The sequence below is a fragment of the Cavia porcellus genome, unplaced genomic scaffold, assembly GCF_034190915.1.
Source record: "Cavia porcellus strain 051 isolate PalLab524CR breed Dunkin Hartley unplaced genomic scaffold, mCavPor4.1 scaffold_20, whole genome shotgun sequence".
NCBI lineage: Eukaryota > Metazoa > Chordata > Mammalia > Rodentia > Caviidae > Cavia > Cavia porcellus.
The window spans coordinates 9,357,311-9,374,787 of NW_026947503.1; the positions used below are offsets into that span (position 1 = coordinate 9,357,311).

Sequence of the window (17,477 nt, forward strand, 5' to 3'; positions counted from 1 at the left end):
TGAGGATGGTAGGAACTACTTAACTTGAACTGGCTAGCCAGGTAGGGAGAAGAGCATCTTTGCAACATGCAGAGAGAATGATATGCAGAATAGTCAGTCTGCATAACTGAATTATGGTGTTTTAGGAAGTTGTTGCCTTAGTTTCTACTATGTAAACTTCTTTGCCCTGGTGAGACATGCCTCTTACTTTGAGTCTGCACCCAGCTGACCTTCCTTAGAGCTGAGCAGCTCTGCTATCCCACTGTGCTCAATCCTTTACTGAGAGTACAATGGCAAGAAAGAGAAAATTGTCAAATTGGCTTCAAGCATTGCATATCAGTACTTAGCTAGCCTTATTTGTACCACTTAGAGCCAATTAAAGGCACAATGAAATAACAGAGCCTGCTTTGTACATATCAGTATGTAGAAAAAAGACTGGATTTAACTAACATTTACAGCAATTATTTTGCACTCAAGGGGAAATGCCCAGGTTGTCTTCTACAGAAAAAAATTTAACACTGAATGAAATAATTGACCTAACACTAGTAATCTTGTTTCTAACAAGATTATGTTATATAATAATGTTATATGATTAAATGCCCCAGACCATCATACTAGAATTTAGGGAAATCTCTGAATATAACTGTTAGAATATATTCATAATGCAAATAGTACTTTAAAAATAGCATATATTTATAATAGGTAGAAAATCTGCTATAGTAGAAAACAAATATCTCTATTTCTAAAAACTTGTGTCTGTGACAGATAATAAATGAACATTAACCATTTTTTTGAGAGAGAGTCTTCTTTGGAGCTCAGGCTGGACTTGAACTTACTATGTAGCCCAGAATAGCCTCAGATGTGCAGTGATCCATGTGCCTCTGCCTCCGGAGTGCTGGGATTACAGGCATGTGCTAGCATGCCCAAGCAGATGAATTTTATTGTACAACAGCTATTTTAGTTAATTTACAAATACATAATTACCCCATATACTTGACTATACACCTATAATATGAAATATTTCCTTCCTATTTTTGTGATTAAAAAGAAAATTGAGACTTTAAAATTCCAGCAACACAAATGTTGCAAATTCACAAATCAATATTGGTTTAATTAATTTTAAAATGAACTTTTTATAAATTTTTCTACATATGAAATTTAAATGAAGTATTTAAGAAATGAAAACCAAGTTTGAAGTCAATTACTATTTTGATGATTAAATTTTAAATAATTCTAATTTCTCATTTAAACCATGTAATAAATACGCTCTGTGGAATTATTTTAGGTATATATTTACAGAAACCAAGTGGTTCATATCTAAATTTATGAATATATATATAACCTATGTGCATATAAAATATTTCTAAAAAGGAATAACATTTCAGCATTTTCTAAATCATAACTTGATGGGATTATCTTTTAGAATTTACACTTTTAACATTTTGTCCTGTAGTCTTAGTTATTGTTTAATTAACAATGTAAAACTCAAAGTATATTAATTTAGAAAAATCAAAAGACTACTTAACAAAAATTGTAAAATTTATATAAGCTCAGAGGAATTTAACTGTGTGTATAAATTTCAAAACTGTGATGAGAGAGTAACTTCATGGACTAACTTCTTGGAGTTCCCTTAAGGAAGTACAAATTGAATAACTTAAAACAACAAAAAATATTGGCAGGCCAGAAGTCTAAAATCGAGCTAACATCAGAGTTATTCTCCTGGCAAGCTCTAGCAGAGATTTCTTCTGTCCTTCTTAGCTTTCATCAGGGAGAGATAAATTATTAGGTTATCATACACTCTAATTAAAATGACTTTATTAACTTGCATATGCAAATGTTCCATTTGTTAATAAGATACTTATGTTTTCAGATGGATATCAATTTTGTGGGAGATTAATTAACCCAATTGCAATGGTCAGTTTGCATTGTTATAAGGAGAAGCCTGAGATAATAAAATTCCATAATAAAAATTTTATTTTGGCTCACTTTTAGAAGCTGCGTTCCATGATCATCAATTGGTCTCAAAGCTTTCAGTCTATAGTAAACTGACACTTCCTGGCAAGTGCCAGTGGCAGAGTCAAAATCTCTAATCTTATGAGCTATGAAGGAAATGAGAAAGAGAAGACCAGGCTCCAACCAACCTGTTCATGACCTGATTTTGTTGCCCTAGATTTACCTTCTAAATTATCTCTTAACATTACCACCTTGTGATTAAGCCTTTGGCCTGTGGATCTTTGAGAGGCATTTAATATTCCCCCTTGGCCAAGCATCTCTTGGCCTCTAAAGTTTTATGTTCAAATTACAACACAAAATGCAGTTGTTTTAACTCTTCATCAGGAAGCTCCAATGTTTGGCCCTTACTGACCATATGTTTATCAGTATTCTGGTTTTCCCAGCTCTGCTTGGGTGTTGAGCTTCACTTATAGTATGCTAGACTTTCCCTTATCTGGTCTTCCACTCTGTGCCAAACTTCTCCACAAGCCAATTTCAAAAGATTCTCCATATTTTCAAATATAGCTAAAGTTAAGATCTGTAGATCTGTAGTTGTTACACACAGGCAGATTTGAGAAATATTAAGTAGTCCCATAGAGTGTTACAGCAGAAGATTTCATACAATCATTCTGATGATTATTAATTATGTATCTCTTCTTGGAAAGTGTCTATGTTAACTTGTGGAATCTGTTATAATTCTTTCATTTCTTTTTCCCTACTGCATTCACAGGAGTCAAGAAGATACATTTTTGAGGCTCCTTCATCATCATGAAGTCAGATAATATTTTAAAACAGAAAATAAAGTTCATTTTTCCTGTTTCCCTAAAGCAATTTTTATCTTATGCCTCATAGTCACTTTTACAATGTCTTATTGAAATAATGCATCAATTGTATAATACAGATTTTTAAATGATTTTCACATGCCTTATTTGAGACTGAGACCCCAGAGGGAAAGTCATTTTTGTTTTATGTAGGAAGGATTAGAGGCTTTACTATTGCAAACAGAGACTTAGTAAGTATTTACTGGCTGATGATTAAAATGGCACTAAGAAAATTAAAATAGTATTACCTTTTCTCACAATGACGTTTGTCTGGAGACATAGTTGCTCCATATGAATAAAATCTCAGTTAAAATATCTTAAAAATCTGAAATTCTCTTTGCATCCTGGATTCCTGGGAAGGCTGTTTGAAAAGCAGAATTAGAAGAGCTCTCATAGCCACAGTGTCATTGGAAGGACAAGTCTTTGCTCCCATGTTTGATGATTAAACCAGTGTTGACTTGGAATGTAAAACAAATATATTTGATTAAAATATAGAGGTTATATATAACCTTATTGTAATTACATCATGAAAAAGCTCATGACACTATTTTTCCAGAATATCAACTGTAAATATTATTAATTGATTTACATCTTCTATAGTAAGGAGGCAATTTTGAACATTGTACCTACTTCTCATGATTCATATTAAATATGATTCTTTATTAAAACACATTTGAAACAATCCAGTTATATTTGCCATAAACACTGTTGTAATATTTTAATTATTTATAAATCTGTGAAAATGTGACTTTTATAGTTCTTTTTGTATAAGGTAGTCAGAAAAATCATATTTTCATAGCACAGGATCTATAAACTTTAGTTGAAAGTATGTATTTCCACCTCAAATACTTTCATTGTATTAGTAGACCATGCTGGAACTCACATGCGGTCAATACAACCTCTTGTGCTCAGATCATAAAGTGACATATATCACAATTATTTTTTTTCTTGCATTAGCAAATAACCACATCCCTCTTTTAAAAAATCTAATATATTCATAATTGACTATATCCAAAAGAACTACTATATACTAAATATGAGTTTACAAGGAAAAATATGATTAAAATAAGTATAGAACAAACTAAAATGATAAAATCCTTCAAAATAGTTGATTGTGATATGAAAGTTGTTTGTTCTCATAATATTTAGCAGTATCAATTAAAGACATTATATGATAATCTTGAACAAATCATTAAAATATACTCAAAATATTATTTCTAACTCACATTAGGTATCAATGAATAAAACATAATTTGTCAAAACATTTTCATTTTCAGAAAACATGATGCAGTATTATTAAATCATATTAAAGAATTAACTATTCTCTTTTACTTAATTTTCCAAAATCATTTTATGTAATATATTTCATCGAAAATAATTTTTAGTTGATTCTGCATAACAGAGGATATTAGTATTTTCCAGAGACTGACACTTTTTCCCTTTTAGTTTAAACCATAGGTTCATCTGAAAGTTTTAATTTTTATTATTTTAAATATCTAATATAAAAGGATCACAGAGGTTTGATATCTTTATTGTTATAGATAAAACTAACCAAAAGCCAGCTATTGCTGAAAGACACTTTTGAGTAGTCATTTCCCAAGATTCGAAATGCTAGCAATAAAGTTACTTACCATAGGCAATTTACAAGCATCAACCCCAGTATTAATGTAAGAAAAAATATATAAAATGAGAAGGCACTTACACAAGGTGCAACCACAGATGTTCAGCTTACCAAAGACAAACTCAGGAGGAAATGATAGGGAATAGTTCCAAAGCCACCCAGCTGGACTCCATGAAGTGATAACAACAAGACAAATGAAGCGTTAGAAAAAATTGAATCAGAACTAATTTCTCAAATAATTAAAAAGTTGTTGACCCTATGGAAAGACACACTGAGTTACTATAGAGTAGATGCAGATTTTTAAAAAATGAGTGTAGAATCATGATGGAAAACTTCATTTCACACAGGAAAGAAATGGAATTTATGGAACAGATTCAAACAGATCTCCAAAAATATACACAGCAGAATGAGCTAAAGCAAAGACAAGATCTCAGCTATAGAAGACAGGATTGCAGTTAGTGATCACAAAAAGATTTCTTAAAAATAATGAGAGATCACAATAAATCAACCCAGAAGTTGCTATAGAAGATCCAAACAACAAAAACATAAGATTGATAATGGTCAGTGAAAACACAGCAGATAGCACAAATGACATAAACACCTGTTCACAGATATCATAGCAGAAATCTCCCCTGGCAGTAAGAAAGAATTTGACATTCAGATAAAGGAGCCATATAGAATTCCAATTAGCTATGATTAAAAAATGTACAACCAGGCATACAATAGTCAGGATGCCAGAAATTCAACACAAGAATGGAATATTAAAAGATGTTTGAAAAACAAACAAATCACTCATAAAGAAAAGCTATCAGAATCATAAAAGGCTTCTCAAAACTAAACCTCAAGTCAAGAAATATTCAAACTTTGAATGGAAACAAGCTCCAACACATACTGATATACACTACAAAACTATTTTTCAAAATTGATGGGGAAATAAAATACTCCCATGCCAAAGAACACACGAAGAAATTAATGAACACCAAACCAGCTCTCCAAAATGTTCTGAAGAACATTCTAGAAAGGGATAGCAAAGATTACAAATTCATGATACAAATTCATCTGTCTCACAAAGATGCAGATTCATGAATGGGAATAGGATGAGTCCAGCAGGCAAGCAGTTGAACAAAAGGGAAAAAATGAAGGCAACAACAAGAAAATAACATGACAAACAGAAGCCAATACATAAAAGTAGTAACTATCAATGTTAATGATCTCAATTCACCAATAAAAAGAAACGGACTGACACAATGAATCAAGAAGCAAGATCCAACAATGTGCTGCATACATGAAGCATATTTAATTCAAAAAGAAAATGATAAGCTTAAAATCAAGGAATGGAAAACAAAAGTCCATATAACAGAAACCCAGAAGAGCAAGGTTAGCCATTCTATTTTTTATACAAAGGCAGGACTGATTAAGAAGAAAAGAAGATCACTACATCTGCATAAAGAGAACAATACAAGAGGAAGAAATAATAATCATAAAGAAATGTGCAATACTAGTGCACTTAACTATGTAAAGCAAATATTAGGCATAGAATATCAAAAAAAAACACTGATACAAATGTAATGGGAGACATCAATATCACATTATCATGAAAATGAACAATGAAATATTAGAACTGTACCAAATCTATGATCATATTGACTTAGTAAATGTCTATAGTATTCTACTCCACAACATCAGAATATACATATCTTTTCAATTATACATATGACATTCTCCAAAATAGACCACATACTTTCTCACAGGACATACTTAAGTAAATGAAAAGAAATTGAAATTATTCGCTGAATATAATCACATCATCGTGCAATGAAATAGGAAATCCATGGCAAAAGACATCAGGAGAACTTCACAGACACATGAAAGTTAAATAACCCTTTGAACCATCAACGGATCACAGACAAAATTAAAGAAATTAGATAGTTTCTAGATTTAAATGGCAATACCAATACCATATAGTGGAACTCAATGAAAGCAGTACTATGAGGCAAATCTATAGTTATAGCTCATCAGGAAGACAGGGTGAGCTCAAATAAACAATTTACTGTTGAAATTAAAGCTTCTAGAAAAAGAATAACAAGTCAAGTCCAATCTCATATGAAGGAGAAAATTTAAAAATTAAAGCAGAAATTAATACAATAGATACTAGGTAAACTACATAAATGATGAATTAAAGAGTTGGTTCTTTGAAAGACCAAATAAAATTGACAAACCTTTTGCCAATCTTATGAAAAAAAAGAAAAGACTCAAATCCACTAAACTCTGAGTAAAAAGGATGAAATCACAACATATCCTGCAGAAATTCAGAAAATTATATCTACTTTGAGAACTTTTACTCATAATGAGATAGAATAAAGCAGAAGAAATGGACAGCTTTTAGATACATATAAATTACCAAAGCTGAATCAAGCAGATATTAATATTCTAAATAAACCAGTATAAGTCAATGAGATTGAAGTTGTAATTAAAAATTTACCAACAAAGAAAGTTTAGGCCCTGACAGATTCACTGCTGATTTTAACAAGAAATTTAGAGAAATGCTAATATCTCCATTTCTGAAAATCTTTAATACAATTGAAAGAGGAGTGACACTTTCAGTTTCATTGCTGGAGTCAAGCATTACCCTTATAGCAAAACCAGAGAATGACCCAACCAAGTAAGAGAAGTATGGGCCAATCTCCTTAATGAACAAATATGTAGAATTCCTCAACAAGATACTGGCAAATAAAATGTACCAGTCATCAAGATTATATATGCCCAGATGGGATTCACCCCAGGTATGTAGAAATAATTCAACATATGCAAATGATTCATTTGCATAAATTCATTCTGTGAAAAAATATATCAAAAAAGATTTGGTTGGATTAATAGAACATATAGATTTATAAGAATGCAGTCTTTCTTTTAACTTTCTGTGATCATTAATCTTGATTGTGAGTTTGACTGGATTGAATGGAAAACAGTTTAAAATCTAGGAACACTTTCATCCCATATTAATAGTTTGACATATGCAAATTACATAAATGTAATACATCATACTAACAGATGTGAGAACAAAAAGCACATGATCATCTCAGTAAATGCAGAAAAATCATTTGAAAGAGTACAACACTGATTCAGGATAAAAATAGCCCTACGAAATTGGTGTAGATGGTCTTTCTCTCTGCGATAAAGCAACATTAGCATCACACTGAATATACAAAACCCGAAAGTTTTTACACTGAAATCAAGAAAAGACAAAGATATCCAATGTCATTCAATATAGTTCTGAGAATATTAGGCAGAGTAATTAGACAACAAAAAAGAAATAAAAGAAATATGGAAAAGAAAGGAAGCAGTTAAATCATCATTATTTGCAGATGAGACAATACTTTTCATAGAAGACTCCAATAAATCTACCAAAAGACATGTAGATTTAATTAAAAAAAATTCAAAAGCATAGCTGTATACAAGTCAACACTCAAAAACCAGTAGCCTTCCTGTATATGAACAATACACTCACTGAGAGAGAAATTAAAGAAAATTACCCTTCACAATAGCATCTAAAAAATTAAATACATAGGAATCAATCTAATGAAAGAAGTAAAATGTGTCTACATGAAATCAACAATAAAATTAATATTGTAAAATCCATCTACACATTTAAAAACAAAGCTGATTTTTTTTTCTCATCAGTCTCATGTATCTATATTGTTGCTGAAGTCATAGAGGAGCTCTGATTGACATTCTCTGGGAAGAGAAGTCAGAACATAATAATTGGATATTCTGTAACATTGTACTCTGAGAACAGATAGCTCTATCGAATTTTCTTAGTTTGACATTTGCAAAATCCAACTGTCTTCATTTACAAGGAAAAACTGAAAGTTTGTGGAGAGTAGGGCAAGTTTTCTGTAAAACCTGACAATTAAATAAACAACTGAGATTGGACTGAATGTGTTTATGTTGAGAAAGAAAAAAGAATCAAAGATATAAATAGTTCTCTGTCAGCTCACAGAAAGGAATTTATTTAGGGGAGTTGGAACTTCTTTTTTTTTTTTTGTTTGATCTTTGTTTTAGGATTTGTGTTGAGTTGCAATTTTTGTACACTAAAACTCTGTCTATAATTATGTGGTTGTGTGATGTTACTAAATGTCACCTACAAATATGGCTGGTTCATTATATTCAGCAAACAAGAATTTCAATTCCATATAATCTGATTTCTACAATGAAATGATCCAAAGATCTCCATGTTGCAAAATGATCCAAAGATACCAGAGTGAGCAATTTTAAAAGTTACATTAAAAGATACAATACCATTAATTCTTCCCCAAATTATTTCACTTTAAATACATTTATCTTGGTATTTGTTGTGGTGCTGGTAGCATTCTTTCCCAAATGTCTTCAAAAGATGTGACTTTCACTTCTATGTGACATTCAACAGAAGGGCAGACTGGTAAAAACTTTACCGTATATGTTCAGCCACTTGAATCACTAGATCTGGCCCACTATGACTTCTAGCTCTTGTTTAAAATCAAAATGTCCAGGAAATGTAAACATTTTTAATTAATTCAGACCACAGAGGCATCAGAATATGTGTTTCTCCCTTTCTTACAATTACCTATATTTTTCATTGATTTCCTTTGAGTATACCAAGGTGGCTCCCCCTCTATGCAGTCATGTGAATTCTTCCTTTGGAATCACTTCCCCAGCCTTTGGGCTGAGAGCAAGTGTAGTGCTTGTGCTTATCAATTCCTTGCTGTTTTGTGCAGAGCCCCACTTCCTGCTGCTGTGTGCAGCATGTTATGCAATGGAGAACTTAGTCATAAGGAAGAAGAAACTTGAAACATTTTTAGGGAAATGGATGCACTTTTGAGACCATATTAAGTGAAATAAATCAGACACAGGTATAAATACTGAAATATTTTCATGATGTGAGAAACTGCAAGTGTAAATAAAGATCAAAATGTTTAATAGTGTGAAATCATCAGGAAATCTTTACATGGGAAACGGAACTGGGTGGGGGAATAAAGAAGGGAAAAAAAGGTGAAGAAAAAAAATGGAAACAAATTTTTGTAAATAAAAAGGGAAAGTCCTTGAAGTATAGGGGGAAAAGATACATCAAGATATATCATGGGAACTGGGCATGGTAGTGCATGCCTGTAATTTCAGCAATCAAAAAGCTGATGCAGGAGGGTCATTGCAAATTCAAGACCAGCCTGGGCTACAAAATGAGTTCAAGGTCATCCTGAACTGTAATAGCTAGACCCTGTCTCAAAAAGACAAAAATGAATAAAAAATAATAAAAATATATTGTAATAGCTCGGACCCTGGAATAAAATTTAAGGAAGCAAGAAATTAAAATTTGGGGAGCAAAGGCTTTATTTTAGGCCAGGTCTGGCGAAACAGCCTCCAGGAACCAATATGGAGACTGCATGCCTTACAGCTAAAAGGGTTGGGTTTTAAAGCTGAAAGCCACAGGAATGTTGTGAACTTTGACCCAGTTTGATAACTTCCTTTTAGTTAAATGTTTCTTAAGGACAGCACATTGTATTGCAGATAGGCTGAAGTGGGTAGGGGGGATTACAAGAAACTGAAACTTAAAGCTTTTATGGGAAATGTAGACTTAACCTAAAAAGAATGGGGAGGGGATGGGGATTTACAAGGAGCTGAAACTTAAGTCTTTACTGGAAATGGAATTTTAATCTTTATTGAAATGGTGCATACAGAAGAGAAAGGAGGTGCATTGGTTAGAACTAGGTTACAACATTCCCCCCTGATATTGTGACTGAGGCCAAATCCTTGGCCAGTTAGTTGGGAGGAGTGTATAGGCCATATTTCCTCCACAAATAAATACTTGTCCTTTGGCAGGATAAAGGGAAGTAGTCTGTTTAATTATGGAACTACAATTAGTAAATGCAACAAACCCCATGTCAATGTCAGAGGTATCATTATGAAAACCTCCTTGGAGACAGAGAGTCCTTGAAGCCTACTGGTTGTACTCTAAAGGGGGACCAGCACTACAATTTAAGAAATCTTGTTCCTTCAGAGTGGTCAGAGAAACATTGGTGGGGATTGCAAGGGGTATGGGGGAGCCCTATGCCATGTGTAACCAGCCCACATTTGAGTCAAACTCCCTGTAACTGAGGGTATAGCAACAAGGAATGCTAACTTGTCCCCACAATCTGTCCCAAGACCATACTACATAATTTATCATTTATATGGGAAGGACCATGATCCTTTTTTCCTATTGTATGTATAACTCCCCACCACTGGTGTCTTTACCTTTAGTATAACCTCTTCCACAATCACAGGGGCTCCCATACAAAGATCTCAACAATTGTTCTTTGCTGACAGGGGGATCAAAGCTGCTGTACAAGGTCGGAATCAACGTTATTAAAATCCCCAGCAGTGGGATAGAAGGAGCAAAAGCAAGCAAGCTAAAGCAGTTCATGACTGGTATGATCTAAGTATGTTTAGTCAATTTTAACTTCAAGGGGTTACCAGTCTGTTGTATAGGCTTTACACGAGTATGGTGAATCCACGCAGTTTTTCCTGCTACCTTGATGGCAGTGGGGGTACTGTGCACAATGGTGAAGGGTCCTTCCCGACGGGGTTCAAGGGAGTCTTGATGGTGACATCACACCAGGACAGAAGTTCTTGGCTCAATGGGTGCTTTGAGTGGCGTTTCTGAAGGCAGGTCTGGGTGTTTTTGTCTAAATAGCTGGTGGATCAAGGCCAACACAGGCTGGAGTGTCTGCAGTAACTTAATGAGGTCTTGGTTAGTTATTTCAACTAATTGGTCCTCTGACAGTCTTGAGACCAGTGGAGGGGGCCTTCTGAACATAGCCTCAAAGGGGGATATTCCAGAAACATATGGGGTACATCTAGTTTTTAACAGTGCAAAGGAAAGAAGGCTCACCCAATTATTGCCAGTTTCTAAAGACAGCTTAGCTAAAGTGTCCTTGAGAGTTCTGTTCATACATTCTACTTGCCCTGAGCTTTGTGGCCAATAGGCACAGTGGAGTTTCCAATTAATCTTTAATGCCTGGGTGACTAATGCCTAATTTTTGGGTGACTTGGGCAATGAAAGCCGGGCCTTTCTTGGACCCCATTGATAGTGGGAAGCCAAATTGAGGTATGATCTCATGCAATAGCTTTTTAACTACCACTAAGGCTGACTCAGACTACTAGGGAAAGCCTCTACCCAGCCAGTGAAGGTGTCTACTAATACCAAGAGATAGCAATGCCCCTGTAAACTAGGCTTTACCATGTCTGTGAAATCTACTTCCCAATGTTCTCCTGGAAGAATTCCTCAATGTTGGGTAGTCTCCAGCATAAAGCTCTTGGCTGAGTTGACTAACAAGCATTGTGGGCATCTGGAGGCCAAAGAGGTGGTCAGTTTGGAAAGTTTTGGAATAAAAAACCAAGTTCTGAACAATTCAGCAAGTTTAGTTCCCCCTAAATGGGTAGTTTGGTGAGCCTGGTGTAAAAGCTCAAACCCTAGTGCCTCAGGTAACAGTACTCATTTATCAGGTAACTGGTACCAGCCCCCTGGGGTGGGGGACTTCACTCCAAGTTGAGATGCTAACTGTAAGTCTTTCTTTGTGTAGGCTGGTTCTGACAAGGTTGAAGGAACTAGCATCAGAGCAGTTACTTCCTCAGCTGGCCCCTCTGATGTGGTTGCTATTTTTTTAAATGGCTTTATCTGCCAAATTGTTTCCTAAGGTGGCAGGGTCATCTCCTGTCTGGTGAGCCTTGCAATGAATAATAGCAACTCATTGAGGTAGCCAGACAGTTGCCAGCAAGTCTAGAATCTGTGGAGCAATTTAAATGTTAGTCCCGTCCAAGGTTAAGAGACCTCACTCCTGATAGATGGCTCCATGTACATGTCAGTATAGATGTTTAACCTCTTTCCTGTGGCTAGTTTTAGCACCTGAGTCAAAGCAATGAGCTCCGCCTTATGGGCAGAGGTGCCAGGCTCTAACCACTTAACCCAGAGTGCCTCCTTTTGGGTGGTCACTGCTGCCCCAGCCACTCATTTGCCATTCTGGATGAAGCTGCTTCCATCAGTGAAATAGTTGATGGCATTTCCCAAAGGCTGGTAGGTAAGATCAGCCTGTAGGTTCTGCTGCAGTTTGAGGATGTCAGCACACTCATGGAGAGGTGTCCTTTGTTCCTCTGGGTCATTGTCAGGCATAAGGGTAGGAGCTGAAGGAGTCTTGAAAACTACAGACTCTGGGTCTAGAAACGGCCTGATAGTGTAAAATTCTAGCATTCGAGAGCCATTTTTCGGGAGGGGTTTTGATAAGAGTCTCTAAACTGTGGGAGGTCACTACAGAAATCTTCTGTCCAAAAGTGAGTTTTTTTAGCCTCTTTATGTAACATTGCCACAGCAGTTAGGATTCTTAGACAAGGAGGCCATCTACCTGCCACTGGATCAAGCCTTTTGGAGGCCATAGGCCTCTTCCAAGGGTCAATGTCCTGGGTTAGGACTCCTTTGGCAATGCCCCTGAGTTTATCTATGAACAAAGTGAATGGCTTGGTATCGATAGGGAGTCCCAGAGCTGGAGCCTCTGTTAGGGCCTGCTTGAGCTGCTGGAAGGCCTATTCACATTTGTCTGTCCAGTTTAATGACTTTTGAGTCTCTCCCTTAAGGAAGTCATACAGCGGGCAAGCTATTTTGGTAAAATTTAGAATCCACAATCTACAGTATCTGACAGCCCCCAGAAACTCACGTACTTGCTTTTTGGTTCCTGGGGCTAGATGGAATCTGTAATATGGCCTGGATTATTTCTTTGGATAAAGTCCTTTTTCCTTCTTGCAGTTTATAGCCACGGTCTGGTGGCACAATTGGGCCTTTTTGGCCGAAACCTTGTAGCCTAATCACCCCAAGGTCTTTAACAGCCCCTCGGTTGCTTCCTGACAGGATGCTAAGGAGGACAAGGCCACCAATAAGTCATCTACATACTGCAGTAGTAATATTTCAGGGTGTTCTTCACTAAACCCCAAGAGATCTCTGGCTAATGCCTCATCAAAGAGAGTAGGTGAGTCTTTAAAACCCTGAGGTAAGCGAGTCCAGATCAGCTGTTCCATTACCCCTGAATCTGGGTCAGTCCATTCAAAGGCAAAAAGGCGTTGACTCACTGGGGTGAGAGGCAGAGTGAAAAAGGCATGCTTGAGGTCCAAAATGGAGTACCAGGTGTTCTCTGGGTTGAGGAGGCTGAGTAAAGTAGGCACAGTGGGGTGCAGAGTCAATACTGTCTAGTAACTTCTCGGAGATTCTTGCACAGAGCACTAGTCAGTTGTCCCTGGTTTCTGGACTGGAAGTAGAGGCACGTTCCATGGAGAGACACACGGAATGAGGATACCATTTCCCCTTAGTCTCTGAATGTGAACTTTAATTCCCTTTCAGGCTTGTAGGCTTATTAGGTATTGGTGCAAACAAATGGGACACGCTTGGGGTAGAAGCTCCACCACAGGGGCACTTGGTTGACTGGGGGGTTGGTTACAGCCCAAACCTCTGGAATTTCTTGTTTCCATTTGTCTAATAGCTCTAGCTCCAAATCTGTGGCTGACGACTCAGGCATACTGGACAAGTTTCCCAGCAGGAGGTAATTTTCCCCTTCTGGGACAAGAGCTAGTACTCTGATGCCTTCAGGGTCTAGAGTTGAGTCTTCCCCTAATCTTAGCCTTGGCCCATTTGTAAAGAAATCAATTTGCACTTGCAATTTATGTCTCATCCTAGGAGAAGATCTTGGCAATCCAGTACTCATAGAAAATCATGTTGGACCAGCTTATGTCCAGGGCAAGCCAAACTAGCTGTCACTTTTGGGCATAATTTTCATTCCCCTGTGGCTCCTATTACATTAACCGAGTCCTTGGTTAGCTTTCCTAAGGGTCACGTCAGCACAGAATAGGTGGCTCCTGTATGGACCAGGAAGTCCACTGGTTGCCTCCCCAATTTGAAGAGTTATCAGGGGCTTGGGAGGTGGTGACCGGCCCTGACCTCCTCATTGTTGAGACAATAGGGCCTTTGCTTCTTTCTCTAACTTAGCCTTTAGCGTTGGGCAATCCCTATACCAATGTCCCATCTCTTTGCAGTATGCACATTGTTCTTTATCAAGAGGAGGTCGCTGACCTCTTGTTAGTATTGGCTGATCTCTTAGTTTCTTTTTCACAGAGCAATTCTAACACCTTGGTCATTTTTTATTTGTGGCTTCCTGCAAGCTCTCTCTGTTTTCAGAGACCTTCTGTGCTATCTCTATCAACTGGCTGAGGAACATCCCTTCAAATCCCTCAAGCTTTTGTAACTTTTTCCTGACTTTGGGGGCAGACTGTGACACAAAAGCAATATTAGTTGCTCATGCATTTTCAGGTGCCATCAAAATAATTGGCATATGTAATCTATATACCTCTAAAAGGCACTCCAAAAACATAGCAGGAGATTCATCAGCTAATTGTCTTACCTCAGTCAATTGAGATAAATTGGTGGGCTTCTTGGTGGCAGCACAGAGTGTGTCTAGAAGCCTCAGATGATAATCATCAAGAGCCGTCTTACCTTCATCTGTATTGGGGTCCCAGTTAGGTCAGGAGGAAGGGAACAGGCGTTTGATTCTCTACTTATCAGTAGATGTAGATCCGTCTAGTTCTCAGACTCCTTTTTGCCCAAGAGTGTGAATGCACAGTCTCTCTTCAGCTGTGAAGAGGATGTGCAGGATCTGTTGGCAATCATCCCAAGTGGGGCAATGGATAGAGAATACAGATTCTAAAAGGTTAATCAGAGTTTCAGGGTCCTTAGAAAAAGGAGGATTTTGGGCTTTCCAATTATAAAGGTCTGCAAATGAGAAAGGGGTTTACACAAACATTGAGCTCCATCCAGCCGAGGGACCTCCCGTAATGGACAAAGTAGAGTCACCTCAGAGCTTTGCTCTAAAGACACCTCAGGCCACGGGTGTCAGGAGGTGTGAATGGGATGCAGTGGGGATGGAGCAGTGGAGTCAGGTTGAGGGTCAGAGGTGGGGTACAGGGGAGGCAGCGAGAGTGCCTCCAGCAGGTCAAGGGGGTCTTCCTCAGAGGGCAGGACTGGAGGCATGGTAGGATCAGAACGCAGCTTCTTGGGTTTCACTTTTGGTTTGAGGGCCACAGTGACTCTGTCATGAGAGGACTTAATCCAGAAGGGGCATCATAAATTATGTCTATCCAGATCTGAATATAGACAATTTGGTCAGGGTGAGCAGGGGACCCAAAAACATACCAGCGAGTAGCTTGTGCTGTCTCCATGTTGAAAGACCCAGAGGGGGGACAGACCCCCTGGGTCCCTAACAGCCATTCCTGTGTGACAAAAGTTGTTAATTTGGCTTTATGAACTCTTTCCCCATATCCCTCAGTCCGCTGCTTGAATTCCTTGAAGTGATCAAGCACAAGACTAAGGGGTGTGCTGAATTTAGATTCAGCTTTCCCAGTGGCCAACAAGGATGTCGGTTTCTTTTTTGTTTTCTGGGAGAGTCTAAGAGACAAAAATAAGATTAGGAGGAAGAGACAGAACAACAATAAGATGCAAAAAATCGTCAAAATCCCGTTGTCCATTTTGGGCTTGTAGAAGGGGTTCCTAGGAGAAAATGTTCTATTAGATTTGGGTAACCAAAAGCAGAACAACTAGAACAAATGGACACACAGACAGACATACAAGACAAGACAAGTTGCAGCAAAAATAGCCTTTGCACAAAAATTGGCCAAATTTTGGAAGTGGTCAAATTTTGGGATCTGGAGCAATTAACAAATTAACCACTGGAGCGGATCTCCTCCCAGGGCAGAGTCACAAATGGATGAGATTTGTCCCAAAAAAACAAATGACTCTGTCCTCAGGAGGTCCTCACTCCCCAGATTGAGAGCATCCCCTCCCAATGGTATGGTTCCCCACCCAGGGCAGAGTCCCAAATGGATGAAATTCATCCAAAAAAACCAATTGATTCTGTACTCAGGAGGTTCCCACTCCCCAAATTGAGGGCGCCCCCTCCCAAAGTGCAAACTAACCATGGTCTAATTAATCCCTCCACAATACTTACTTTTAGGTGTTCACAATTGAGTCTGGGATCTTGCTTCCATCCCAGATGAGCCCCCAAATCTGATAGCTCGGACCCCAGAATAAAATCCAAGGAAGCAAGAAATTAAAATTTGGGGAGCAAAGGCTTTATTTTAGGCCAGGCCTGGTGACACAGCTTCCAGGAGCCAATATGGAGACTGTGTGCCTTACAGCTGAAAGGGTTGGGTTTTAAAGCTGAAAGCCACAAGAATGTTGTGAACTTTGACCAGTTTGATAACTTCCTTGTAGTTAAACATTTCTTAAGGACAGCACATTGTATTGCAGAAAGGCTAAAGGGGGTGGGGGGGATTACAAGAAACTGAAACTTAAAGCTTTTGTGGGAAATGGAGACTTAACCTAAAAAGAATGGGGAGGGGATGGAGATTTACAAGGAGCTGAAACTTAAGTCTTTACTGGAGATGGAATTTTAATCTCTATTGAAATGGCACATACAGAAGAGAAAGGAGGCACAATGGTTAGAACTAGGTTACAACAATATCATGTACAAAATTTGAATTCCCTATGGTAAGTGTGGTTATTATCCATATCTAAAGTAAACCAGTATAGTTAATTATTTAAAACAAAGCAAAAAGATTGAAGAATTGTTTCCATAAGCTTCAAGAATTATGGGATAAACAAGGACACTATTATGAGGGTGATTCATGGCCGTGGGTCTGTTTTTGTAATACATTTTTTAGAATCTGGACATTTACCATGTTTCTTGGTCACATGTCACATATTTCCTTTTACATCCAGTTTAAAATTCAAGCTGAGGGCTGGGGATATAACTCAGGAGCCCAATGCCTGCTTGAGACACACGAAGTCATGAGTTCAATTCCCAGGTTATTTTGTTAAATTGAAAACTAAATCTGTATGTAGAGGTTTAAGCCTTTAATCCCAGCATATGGGAGACTAAGACAGGAGGATCACTGGAAATTCAAAGATGGGCTGACTGGGCTACACAGCAAGACTCAATCTCAAACCAAAAGTAAAACAG

The 17,477-nt window shown here is 37.4% G+C and overlaps 1 long non-coding RNA gene across 3 annotated transcripts in view; it reads right to left on the bottom strand.

The window, feature by feature from the left end:
* LOC134471763 (uncharacterized) overlaps positions 1-16,638 on the bottom strand; it is a 51,580-nt gene extending 34,942 nt beyond the window's left edge. For 2 of the 3 annotated variants that reach the window (XR_010041368.1, XR_010041366.1), the window contains exons 1-3: positions 16,464-16,638; positions 14,957-15,094; positions 3,041-3,249 (exon numbers count right to left, since the gene is read on the bottom strand). This is a non-coding gene — a long non-coding RNA (uncharacterized LOC134471763). The remainder of the gene's footprint in view (positions 1-3,040; positions 3,250-14,956; positions 15,095-16,463) is intronic. The other variant, XR_010041367.1, reaches the window with a different exon arrangement.
* Between the last annotated feature and the right edge of the window lie 839 nt (positions 16,639-17,477).